Source organism: Desmodus rotundus, chromosome 6, assembly GCF_022682495.2.
Source record: "Desmodus rotundus isolate HL8 chromosome 6, HLdesRot8A.1, whole genome shotgun sequence".
Lineage (NCBI taxonomy): Eukaryota > Metazoa > Chordata > Mammalia > Chiroptera > Phyllostomidae > Desmodus > Desmodus rotundus.
Window position 1 is genome coordinate 148,551,906 of NC_071392.1, and position 13,603 is coordinate 148,565,508.

At 40.8% G+C, this 13,603-nt stretch overlaps 1 pseudogene; it reads right to left on the reverse strand.

Annotated features, from left to right (window-relative positions):
* Positions 1–4,590: 4,590 nt before the first annotated feature.
* On the reverse strand, positions 4,591–8,771 carry LOC112319493 (succinate--CoA ligase [ADP-forming] subunit beta, mitochondrial pseudogene; annotated as a pseudogene).
* Between the last annotated feature and the right edge of the window lie 4,832 nt (positions 8,772–13,603).

Genomic DNA, 13,603 nt, shown 5'->3' on the forward strand with positions numbered 1-13,603 from the left:
CAGATCCCCAGAGACTCCGCCCCTCACAACTTATAGGTGCACACAAGCTGCTTTTCCATATGAATGATCAGTCTTGGCTCATGCTTCACAATTTCTTAAATCCTCTCAAACAAGCAACAGCTGATCTCAGAGAGCCCCAGGCCTGACACTAGCAGCAAGCCAGCTTAGATTCACAACTTGGCTTCATTTGGGAATCTCCAAGCCCAGCACAAGTAGCAGACATCTCAGATTGCTTTATACCTCAGGCAGGGTGGCCCTGACCTTGGGGGTCTGACCTTGAACTGCATCACCCAGGAAACCCCAGAGCCTGCACATCCAGTGGACAGCTACAGACCACAATGGAGCACCACCACCCTGCCCCTGCACAGCTGATGGTCCACAGAGGGTAGATATTTGTGGAAAGTAGTCACAGATAATCCTTGCAGCTGACTGGCCTGGGTAAGTCCCTCCCACTAGTCTGCCAAAAGGAACCAAGTCTCAAGTACAAGAGGAAGGTGTACTTAACCAACACGAAGCTGCACCTTGAATACCCAGCATGGGTGACAGGGGAAGCTGTGCCACTGGAACCTACAGGATGCCTGCTACATTAGGCCATACTACCAAGACATGGAGTCAAAGCAGCTCTACCTAATACATAGAAACAAATACAGGGAGGCTGCCAAAATGAGGAGACAAAGAAACATGGCCTAAATGTAAGAACAGATCAAAATTCCAGAAAAAGAGTTAAACAAAATGGAGATAAGCAACCTCTCAGATGCAAAGTTCAAAACAATGGTTGTAAGGATGCTCAAGGAACTCAGTGAGGACCTCAACAACATAAAAAAGATCCAGTCAGGAATGAAGGATACACTAATTGAAATAAAGAACAGTTTACAGGGAAACAACAATAGAATGGAGGAAGCCAGGAATCAAATCAATGATTTGAAACATAAGTAAGCAAAAAACAACCAATCAGAACAAGAAAAAAAAAGAATTTTAAAAAATGAGGATAATATAAGCAGCCTCTGGGACAACTTCAAGAGGTCCAACATTCACATCATAGGGATGCCACAGGAGAAGAGAAAGAGTAAGAAATTGGAAAGCTATTTGAAAAAATAATGAAAGAAAACTTCCCTAATTTGGTGAAGGAAATAGACATGCAAGTCCAGGAAGCACAGAGTCCCAAACAAGAGGGATGCAAAGAGGCGCACTCTAAGACACATTATAATTAAAATGCCAAAGGTTAAAGATAAAAAGAGACTCTTAAAAGATGCAAGAGAAAAAAAGCAGGTAGTTACCTACAGGAGAGTTCCCAGAAGACTCTCAGCTGATTTCTCAAAAGAAACTTTGCAGGTTAGAAGGGATTGGCAAGAAATATTCAAAGTCAAGAAAAGCATGGACCTACAGCCAAAATGGCACTACCCAGCAAAGCTGTCATTTAGAATCAAAGGGCAGATAAAGAACTTCCCAGACAAAAAAAAAAAAAAAAAAAAAAAGAACTTCCCAGACAAGAAAAAACTAAAGGAGTCCATCATCACCAAACCATTGTTACATGAAATGTTAAAGGGCTTTTTCAAGAAAAAGAAGATCAAAACTATGAACAATAAAATGGCAATAAATATGTATCTATCAACAACTGAATCTAAAAAGCAAGCTAAACGAACAAAAATAACAGAGACAGAGTCATGGATACAGAGAGCATTTTGATGGGTGCCAGATGGGAGAGGGATGTGGGGAATGGGTGAGGAGTTGAGGAGATTAAGCAGCACAAATGGGTAGTTACAGAATAGCCATGGGGATGTGAAGTACAGTGTAGGAAATGGAGTAGCCCAAGAACTTATATACTTGACTCGTGGACACGAATAATGGTGGGGGGGACTGCCTGAGGGAGTGGGGGCTGCTGAGTGGAGGGGGGCAAAGAGGAAAAATCAGTACAACTATAATAGCATAATCAATAAAATATAATTTAAAAAAAGAATTAACAGAGCAGGCGTGACTGCTATTTCATGAAAGGCGGGCTTGCAAGGTCGGCCCTCAGCTGGCATCTGGGAACTTAGATTTGGGGCAGTTCCAATATTTCCTAAATGACAAGCATGGCTCTCTGTGCTTAAGCTGTTTGTGCAAACAATATGGTTCAGGCTGAACACCTGCTTTCCTTCCAGTAGTTGGGAATCTGTGTACTTGCCAAGAGGAGGGTGCTTACATGAACAGCCCCTGATAAAACCCCCAGGCACTGAGTGTCTAATGAGTGTCCCTGGTTGGCAACACGTCCCACATGTTGTCACAACTCATTTCCTAGGAAATTAGCACATGCTGTGGGGGTCCCCCAGCTTGCTCCTGGATTCCCCCAGACCTTCCCCAATGAACCTGTTCCCTGTGATCTTGCTTTGCATCCTTTTGCTGTAATTAACCGTAGCCATGAGTCCTGTGAGTCATCAAGACAAAAAAAAAAGACATAAATTTTCTTGCACAGAAAAAAACAATGTAAATGCAAAACTTCTCTAAAGTGTTTTATTTCATGATCTTTAATTTGGGATGGTATTTGTTGTTATTGTTGTTTTCTCTTTCTTTGTGGTAGATTTTTACTATAAAGCCTCATCCTAGAATGTCTTTGCTTTGGGAGAAAATTAAAATAAGATTCCATTTTAGATTATCAGTTTGAAAATCATAGAAAAACCAGGGAAGTGTAGCCAGTGATCTCAGAAGCCTTCACTGCACCCAGCCCGGCATCAGCCTGAGAGCAAGACAAGGTGGGCAAGTCAGGGGAAGCAGAAAGACGTGTTCCGAACACTCCGTGGCAGAGAGCAAACTTAAAGGCTACACCCCAAGGGCAATCAGATTGCCTATGAGAGAAAAACAAGCAAGCAAATCAGATAGCACTGATTTTCATTTTCAGATAAACGACAATCTCACTGGGAAGTAATTGTTTTAAATAGCACAAAACTACGGTATATAAAAATGAATGGACAGTAAATCAAACTAGTGCATCTGGAAGAACTCCATGGGGATCAATTTAAGACAACATTGTATGTAAAAAACTTTTATATATTCTATTTATTTGTATATAATATATAAATTGTTTACATAACATGATTCCTATAATAATATACAATTACATTATAAATTGTATGTATTGTTTTTACATAGGATGTTAATATGCTATATATACACATATATGAAGAATTCTAAGGTATATATACACACACACACCATATGTGTGTATACACAAGTACTCTAAGACCCTCCGTAAAAGAGAAACAAAAGGAAACACGGTAGTCATACATCTTAAGAAGACAATGGGAGACATTTAAAACTGGGCTTGCCATTTCTCTGGCAGGAGAAGAAATTTAGCCAAGTTAACACTGAAGAGAAAAATGGGCACTACCCATATATAGAGGGGGGCAAAAGTAGGTATACAGTGGTTCGTACGGAAAATAATATAATGTTTAGTGAAACAGCAGTGAATAACTGAGTCCAGGAGACTCACTGGAAAAAGAGAGAGAAAGGAGAAGCCAGATGAAGAACAGACTCCGAGCACACAAGCGATAAAAGTGCGTACTGATGTGTGGAACCGGAGCTTCTCTCCTCAGGTGAGGTCTGACCCTGGGTTGGGGTGGGGAAGGTGGTCTGCAAGGCACAGTATGTGCCTGACAGGCCTCAGTGCCTTCTGTGGCCGCCTCTGCTTCAGGCCGCTAGACTAGAGAAATCACGGCCCAGAGACTCCCATACCTCTGGGTCTCTCGGAAAAGAACCTCTATTTGGATCTTTTTTCTTTCTTTCTTCTTTTCCACATCGGGAGACTTTTATTAACTTAAATTGACATGGCTAGTTTTGTCCGCCAAGTCCTTGGTAAACACACCTTCACTGGATACAAACCTGCAGGTTCTTCCCCACACCCCAGGACCACAAGGGCCTGCAGCTGTCGGTGTTCTGTAAGTTACCCCACTGAAATATCCAAAAGAATATTCTGAGGAGTGTTTGAAAGCTTTGTCTATAAATAGTGATTGATATATTTAGTTAGCCATTTGGCATTGAAGATAAACACTCCTTATATAAAACCTCGTTTTATTACATTGCTCTACCAATGAGGCTAGGTATCAGATACAATATCCCTAACACTAAAGAAGAAAGTGTTATATTCGCATTTATTTTACTCCTACGACTCATTCATGAGGAATGGTGTACCCAACGACGGGGAACTGGCATGTTGCACATCACATTCTGTGGAAGTGACAACGGCGGCTGCCACGAAGGAAACCAGGTGACCACATTATGCATTCTTCATACAAACGACCCATTCTCAACAACAGAAGCAAATGCAGACCAAATGCTTTTAAAAGTTTTTACGCCCAGGTGGCAATATGATTTTCACACACCGAAGAGAAGAGGAACAATAACACAGAATACAGTAGTTTTAACGATTTAAAACCTTCAGCCATCCACTGTATTCTCAGATCAGACTGGCAACTGAAATTTCACATCCAGCTGGGTTTGTTCGGCTAAGGTCACTATTTCAGAGAGATTTACAACCATTTTAGCGGCTTCATCCAAGTCATCACAAGCAAGGACTTCCAGCCCACCGTCCATTATCAGTGCCTTGGCACCGTTCACTCATGTACCTTGTAACCACACCACAATAGGTATTTCAATTTCCACATCCTCTATTGCCAAGACTACACCCTGTGCAATAACATCACACTGCATGATTCCTCCAAAAATGTTGACCAGAACAGCCAGGACCTTTTTTTAAAAGCAGTAATGAGCTTAAGCGCTTCCGTTACTTGATGGACTGGAGCACCACCACCGACATCGAGAAAGGTGGCTGGCGTCCCACTGTGAAGTTTTATGAAGTCCACTGTGGCCATAGCCCAACCAGCACCATTCACGAGAAGATCTATATGCCCATCGAGGCCAATGTAGTGGATATCTGCCTTAGCTGCATCTCTGTCCCTTCCATCTGCCTGGGTCCAGTGCCGGAGATCAAAGATTTCCTTCTGGCGATAAGCTGAATTAGAATCAAAATTGATCTTGGAAATCCCATCTACTGTGCAAGCCAGACATCTTGTTCCTTTACAATGCCTTCTGCAACATCATTGCACTCTTTAACTACGGCTTCAGGAGTCTCTGCAGCAACATCTTCAATGTTGACACCACCTTGAGAACTCCCTCTTAACACAGGACCTTGAAATGACCTCTCCATTGTTATTGCAAAGTACTGTTCTCTCCTGGAACACCTATTCTCACAAACCAATACTTGACTGCAAATTCTGCCCTTTTTTCCTGTTTGCTCGGTAAACAACTTATCCCCAATCGTTTGTAAGGAAACAGCTTTTGCTTCTTCTGGAGAAAAAAAACTATCTCATTCCTCCTTCGAGGCCACTTTCAAATGTTCCTTTTCCTCTACCACCAGCTAAACCCTGTGCCTTTATCACAACATCTATCGCAGCTAATTTTTTGGCAATTACACAAGCTTCATCTGGTAACTTAGCCATGTGTCCTGTGGGAATGGCGACTCCAGCTTCTCAAAACAACGCACGTACTCCGGTAGTGAGAGCTTCTTTTGTTGTTGCTGCTGAACTTGGAGTCCATGGTTGTTAAACCAGAACTTGGGTGGAAGCCTCCAGTGCCCTCCAGGGCAGTTGGCTCCTCTCTGTTTGGATGTTTAATTCTATTTTGCTTCTCATTCACCCAACCACCCTAGACTCTATAATTCATCTCTGTAGGTTTATGGCACATGCTTCTCTTTGCTTTGGCAGACTCTTCTGATCTGTGGACCTTATCCTTACTTTATTCAGAGTTATTGTACCAGCTTGATGCCCCCAGCCACTGGTTACTTCTCTATCACTCACTTCCAGTCTCCTCAGCCCATAGTAACTACCAATAAAATGCTATGTGATCAGTGGAAGGAAGTTTTAGAGTCAGAGAAGGCTGCACGCACATCTGCTCTTCCGCAAAGAGCTGCATGACTCTTCACGGGGCCTTTTCACCTGAGTTTCAGGTTTCTTCCTAGTAGAGTTATTGTATGGATTTATGATAATTTTAAAAACCTGACTCATTGGCACATGACATTTGCTCAAAAGTTGTGGTTATTATTATCTGAATTCCAGGCTTGACATTTCATTTTATCCCACTGCTTTCTCATTTCTGATCCTCTTTGGAACTAAGAAAAAGTCTTACTCCTCATTGATTCATTCATTCAAACATTATTTTACTAGATGCCTACTAAAATATCAGCCTCTGGGGTGAACACTGGAAATGCAACAAGAAACAACAGAGAGACACAAGCATGGTGCCTGCCCTCCTCAATCCATTAATTGAGTCCAAAAAAATCAAATGAATAATTATATATTCTGCTAATATTATGGTAATAAGTCTATGAAAAAAAAAGTACAGAGCAGCCTGCCCTTTTCTAGGGAAGGGGTAGGTCAGAGAAAATCCTAAAAAAAAACTCCTTTAAGCTAAGGCCTAAGCCATGAATAGGATGACTTATTCAAGCCAAGAGAGTAGAAAGTAATCTCAAGAGGAGAGAACAACATGGGGAAAGGCCAGGAAGTAGAATAGATTTGCCACATTTGAGGACCAGGAGACAGAAGTAGAATGCGCAGGGGGAAGATGGTCATAGTGGAGCATATAAATAGCAAATGGGTAAAGTCCCAAGTCTTCGAATCACTCAGTGAGCCCGGGAGCAAAGAATCTTTAGGACAGCACACCAGTAACAGCTTTGTTTGGGGTTTTTTGTTTGTTTGTGTTTGTTTTGTTTAGGGGGGGTTATGCACAGAATTGAGCTGTAGGCAGTAAAAGTCACAGCAATGTAGGGAAAACAAGTGTCTCCTGGAGAATTCCTGCCTTGTAAATATATCTCAGCCTATTTTAGAGACACTTGAAGGTGGTACCTGACAACTAAATAGTTTTCAGCCACCCTATGTCAGTCAAACTCATGACATCCTAGCCACAAAATCTTTCCCCTCTCTATGCTCCCAGAGAAATATGTTCCTGACCTCGTCTAACACTTCACAACATCGACTATAAATACCCACTTATCTATGTTTGTTCCCAGGTGAACTGGGACTGTGTCATCTCCAGTGCCGAGAACAGGGAAACACAAACAAAAACTGTATTCATTCATTTTCTTCCATGCCTGGAATATCCTCCCCCTCCCACCTCCTCGTTGTAAATAACTTATCTTCCAGATAAAGAGATGGCCTTTCTATATATTTCCTCAAAATGTTACTCATCACTGTTACCCATCCACCTGTATTATACTTGTCTCTCTGTAACATCAGATACAAACCTCCGTGGAAGGGTCACATCTGTTCCATTCACTACGCCCCTAAGATCAATAGAGCATGCTTAATAAATACGGGTTGAGTTAATGTGCTGAATTCATGAAAAATGAACTTGTTCATGTGACCTAGTAGCCTCGTGTTCATTTCATAGACAAGGAGATCTGTCCAGGCAGCAAATTTGGAGCAGCACTAGATTCAGACTCCACCAAGCCTGAGCTACCACTACAGAACTTATTCCATCCTCCTTGGCTAATTTCCCATAGTAGACATTACAGGAGAACTATTGGCATTTAGATTTTTGTCTCTTTGTTTTATTTGTTTGGTTCTATAGAGGGAAATGCTTTGGCATTTGGTATTCACTATTTTAAAAAAAACAGAAAAGACATAAAGGCAGAGTACCCTAAAAACCTAGATAAAGGCAATCAGGCAAGAAACTGAACAAAACCTATTAGTCACAAAGGAACAGAAAACAGCAAATTAATCTAAGGCTCTCTGGGGACTGAAAACAACGAGGGAACAAATGCTAGCAATGCTACAAAATAGTCAACACGCATGAGCATGATTTTGTTCTTGTAACAGAAAGAGGCCATTTTATCCCGGGGCGTTTGCCTGTGTGTGCTGCATGGAACCTTCTCTGGGAGGGTTCATGGTCAAGCAGGTTTGGGCTGAATGCTTCACCTTCCTCTGCATTTAACATGTGTGACAATGAAGGAACGGGTTTCATCTGTTTAACCCAGTGCTTTCCAAACTTCTTGAACTTCAGAAAACGTTTTTCTCCTTCCTTTAATACCAGTTAATACTTCGAACAGGTAATGTTCCCCAAAACACCCTTTGGGAAACACTTGTGTATAAAGTGGGAGACAGAAAATGGATAAAAGGGAAAAAATACCCCAAGCATGGATACATACTAGTAGGTCTCTAACCACATGTAAATGTAAAGTTTTCCTGACACAGCCCCCTCTCTCTCTCATTGCTGCTTTCGATTCTGCTACTTGAGATATTTCTATGTCTCCTAAAATCAAGATAAGTTAGGCCATAAGGAGGATTGTCGGTGATGACTGTCCTCCCCAAATGAAATAAAGTTAGTTTGATATAAAGTTAGAAATTCCAATAGCTTTAATAATACAGTTTCCATTGTCAATCATATCTTTTCAATGGATACCTAGCCCCCAGCAACGTCCTAGTCTGTTTTTCAGGTGCTTTGTACAAAATGTGCTGAGAACTTCTTTTTCTCCCTTGCTACTCTAAGTTGGTATGACATTGTCTATTTCAAACACACAGCTAATGACATTTCTGGGGATTCAGAGGTAGGAGACAGAGAAAGGCCTGCAGAAAATGTGACAGTCATCAAGTCCTCCAGACATGAGCTGTGCAGTTAAAAGACATGGTTTCCCACAACTGAGCTGCATTTAAAAAACAAAACAAAACAAAACAAAACTTAGTATTATAGACTAAATGTTAGTTAATATTTGTACCTGACACAAAACTCTTAAGCTGAACCCTCATCGTGATGTGATAAGGAGGTGGAGCCTTTGAGAGGTGATTGGACTAGGTGGGACCTGGAGAGGAGCCCTCGTGAATGGGATCAGTGCCCGTGTAAGAGTGAGGAGAGGCTTGGGTCCTGTCTCTGCGCCAGGTGAGGGTACAAGGAGAAGATGGCAGTCTGCCACCCACAGCGGATCCTCGTTAGCACTCAATCATGCGGGCACCCTCATTGGGAATTCCAGCCTCTCGGAGTGGGAGAAATAAAAGTTTGGTGTTTATAAGCCACCCAGTCCCTGGTATTTTTGTTACAGCAGCTAGAATGGACCAAAACACTTAACAGAATCTAAAAATGTATTAATAATAAAAACTATTTATGAAGCATACCATTTGCGGGATGGCCTTATCATTCTCCAAGAAATTTCAAGTGCACAGAGCATCAGTAACAGAGTTCCTTTAAGTGACAAATTTTCTTGGAAATTTTCTCAAGGTGTGCTCAATATTTATGAGCCATTTTCAATATCACAAAATATACTAGAGATGCAAAAATTCAAGGGGCCACCCTATGGAAGTTCAGGGTTAAGTGGTGGGAATAAACAGGTAATTAACTCATTGAAACCGTGTGTAACGTGTGTTCTCATATGATCAGATGACATAGATTAGCATCATGGACCAAGTTATTTATCAAGCTTAGAAAGTAGGGGAAGACTATCTCACCAAAAAGATTCTGGACTTAGGTTTTGGAGGATCAAGATATGCTGGATGGACACATTGGAGATGGGCATTCCGAGCAAGGAAAATCACATGAGATACTGAGAATCTGGCCCGTTCAAGAAAGTGTGAGGCAGTGGGTGGAGCTGGTTATTAAGAGGCGAGCTGGGGAGAGAAGAGAGTGGAGTGGTGGGGAGATAATACAAACCTACCTGCCCTTCTCCAGAATGCAATCATCATTTTAACCACTTTTAAGCTATTTCTCACCTGTCAACCAAGACTATTTTATCCTCATTTAAAAGATAGCTTAAATGTGATAAGAATTAAATAGAGCTTTTATACCAGCAAGTCAACACCAGAACTCATTATCTTTTGCCTGTGATCCTTTCTACTGGAAAACAGGAGCTTCTCAGTGAACATAGAATTCATTTCTACCACAAATTTTTTAACTTTCATGACACAAAATGGCAAATGGCTATTTGCACAGAAGAACAAAGTTCCAATCGATTCAGACAGAAAGAAAGCAACAGGCCTGAAACAGCCTTACACCTTTCCTTCAAGCTGCAAACCCAGTGGTAGCGTTCCAATCCCAACTGACAGTGACCCTCCCACAGCACCACATCAGTCTGATGAAGAAGGAACAGTTGTCAGTGTGATCCGTTAAGATTCACTGGCTGCAGGTAAAAATGAGTAGAATCGTTATTATAATAAGGCAGAAAGGGATGTACTGGTGGGACATGGGGCAACTCACAGAACTGAAGGGAAAGCTACACAGCAGACTTCTGAGAGGGCCCGGCTAGAGCAGCTTCAGGAATCATGACTCATTGTGAGAACTCCATCCGATCAGTCTCCTCCAAAGTCCTTATCAGAATGAAAAAGCTGCAGCTATTTTAGGTGTTTCTCATTACCCTTAAGATTCAAAATCCAGTGACAGGATCTGATCCAGCTAGCTTGCAACCCTTATCTACCCCTTAGCCAAGGGAAGGCAGACACCAAAACAAACTCGACGAACCAAGGAGACTCCCTAAGCTAAGCCAGGATGCTGATACCAACATAAGGGAGAGAAGACCCTAAGCAGACAGAATCAATCAAGGCCCACCACAGGCCATTATCATTTTTCTGCAAATAGTATCACACACCTGGAAATTTATAAATAACCATCTCACTTATTCACTGAAGTTTTCACCCTGTACACATCTAAATGGACGAGATGAAGGAGGTTTACGAGGCAGGGAAGCAGAAAGTCGAGACGGTAAGAGTGTGATCTAGGGAGGTAAACTGCAGGATCAACCTTAGTTCCACGGTGTGCTAGTGGTGAGAATCCAGCCAGGTTTCTTAGCTCCTCTGTGCCTCAGTTTACAACTGTACGATTAGGATGATGACACGAGGTGAGGCCATACTAGGGTGGCAATACTGGAGTCCTTAGGGGGAAGAATGAGCTGAAGCATATATCGTGTTTAGTGCTGTGCTGGCTTCCGGTAAGCACTCATTAAACACTAGTCCTTGTCATCTGGTGGTCTGACACTGTGACTTCTTTAGATAATTCTCTCCTAAACCTCTAGGTCTTCGTATACTATCACAATATAGTAACAGAAATTCAGGATGAGAAGCATGTTTATTTTTCTTCACTGTCTTGTGTCTCTCCTACCAAAAAAGTATAGTTAAGATTCCATTTAGATTTCAAACTAATGTTCTGTGGCAATTGTTCAGCATGGGTAGCACTCAAAATATAACTCTGGTGACTTTTTTAGAAGTGTATAGCTAAGGATAATAGAGGTGCCACTTTCAAAATGTATCTGCCCTGAGTAGCATAAAAAGATCATTTAAGAGGGCACAGGGCATAGGATACACCCCGATATTAAAAGGTCTAACAACTAAAATTAATTTTATGAGCTCCCAATACAATCTTCATTGACTCTGACTATTTTATCTAAATTACTTTTTTCCTCTTATTCAGTGAGACCTAAAAAAATGAGTAGGAGGAAGAAAAATGCTTTCATTGCAAACCAATATACAGATACCACCTGCACCTTTTGAGCATTGGAAGGTACAGAACTTTCTCTTTTTGTTGTTTCTTCCTTCTCTGTTTTTCTCCGTGGAGTTGATTGACAGCAGTAACAGTACAAGAATAAAATACTATTTCCCCTCATCAAGCCTTACTGCTTTCTAAATTATCTTACATAGCCTTCATCTGTAAATACCCTATCTATGGGAACAGATGCCTTGAAATTTGCTAAGAAAAGTAGCTTTCTCTGCTTCTTAATCAAAAAACGTATCTTCAACATAAGTAAAACAGAGGAAGATTTCTGATTTTTTTGAAAAACTTTATGGCCCCAAAATGCTTATTTTTGTTAACTTGTTCAAAGTTTAAAACAGAGGAAAAAGTTCTAAATTAGACTAGATGGTTTTCTTCAATTACATTCCTGGGATAGACATTTGAAATAAACTCCAAGCTAACAAATTATTGGTCAAAATGCTCTCAAAAAATATTTCAAAGTTCAAGATTATATGTTTATTGTCTTACATTTGTTTAGAATTTATCGCCATTAGATTATTCTAATTATTATTCAAATGCAACTACATTCTTTTGACTCTCAACTGGTTCTGTTGACTTAGAACTTTAATGCATAGTTTTATTTTTAAGTTATTTAAATTGGCTGAATTTGTGTATTACATAATTCAAAGGCTAACAAACCAAGATATTATGGAAGAGAAAATTCTCAGTCTATACTTTGTTAATTAAGACTGCAATAACCACCAAAGATATCTCTAGATAATCTAGAAGTCTCTAGAAACCAGCAAATTGTTCCATACTACAGAAAAAAGAAGACAAAAAGCAGCCAAAATTTTAAATTTCATAACATGGCATGATGTCTCACTTGGTGTAAATTTTGCCCTATTCCCTAAATTTCCTCACTTAGTCTCATGATTTAAAAGACAGAACAAGGTAATTGGGTGGTAAACACGTGACTGATGAAGATCCTCCTAACTTCCTACAAAAAAAATTCTCATGAATATTTACATACAATAATAACTACACAACAACTGAGAATAAAGATAAATACATACATCATTGCCCAAATCTGGGAGGGATTTCTCACAACACTACAGCCATGAAACTGGAGAAGAAAAACACCCCTTAACCGTGGTTTGGTTCATCAGACAGAGCGACACTGAAAGAGACATTTCTTTCTCTTCCTCTCTAGTCAGACGCCTGCGAGGCGCAGGATCTGTACCAATAAGAAAACTGGGTGGGCGTTCATCCTCTAAGAGAACGCTACTTGGAGACGCACAGAATCAGTTCCAGTATTTTCACCATAAATATCTGTCTTTGCTGCAGACATATTCGCCCCAAGCATTTTCGCTGCATAACTGATCAACCGCAAGGCAATTTTGCCATAAGATAGATCAAGTAACTGGCTAGTAGTTTGGGGTTTCCTTGTACGATTGGTTTCATTTCTTCATTAACAAATCAACCACCTTCAGGGACTTGACGCATTTAGACTAGTTGTCAGTTGGTTTCATTTCTCCATTGATGAAGTTTTCACAGTTACTCCCATTTTTATGTTATATATAAATCTTAGCCCCTCATAATGGTCTTCACGGTGACAAATGGACGTGGCGGCGGTCTTAAAATAGTCAGCATTGCTTCAAGGTGACAGTAAATTGCCCGAAGGGTTGCTTTCTCGTTTTCAGAGATGTGACATTGGGAGGGGGAAGAGAGGCCGAGGGAACCCACATTTTTCATGGGGCAAGGACAGTGCTCGGGTACAAACCCCGGAATAATGTCAGTTATTTGCACAGTATTGTCATGAATGACACACATTTAATGTATTCAAATATTTTTGCATTTCACATTAGTCTTTTCAATTTTGTTATGCCCTTTTTTAATGTCCTTCTTTTGTCTTTTGTAATTTTATCTTTTTTACAACAGTATTGCCTGACGCCAAGTTAGTTAGGCAAGAAAAATGTTTGTGGGGAAAACGTGTGTGCCAAAGATGTCTGTGGCAAAGGTGCTTATGGTGAAAGGACCTAAAATCAGACAGATTCTGTCTCCTCATACCTCCTCCTCACTGGACCTTTGGATTCCCTACGGTTATCTGGCATCACCTGCCCCCCTTACAATTTCAGAAGAATCTCCTGGC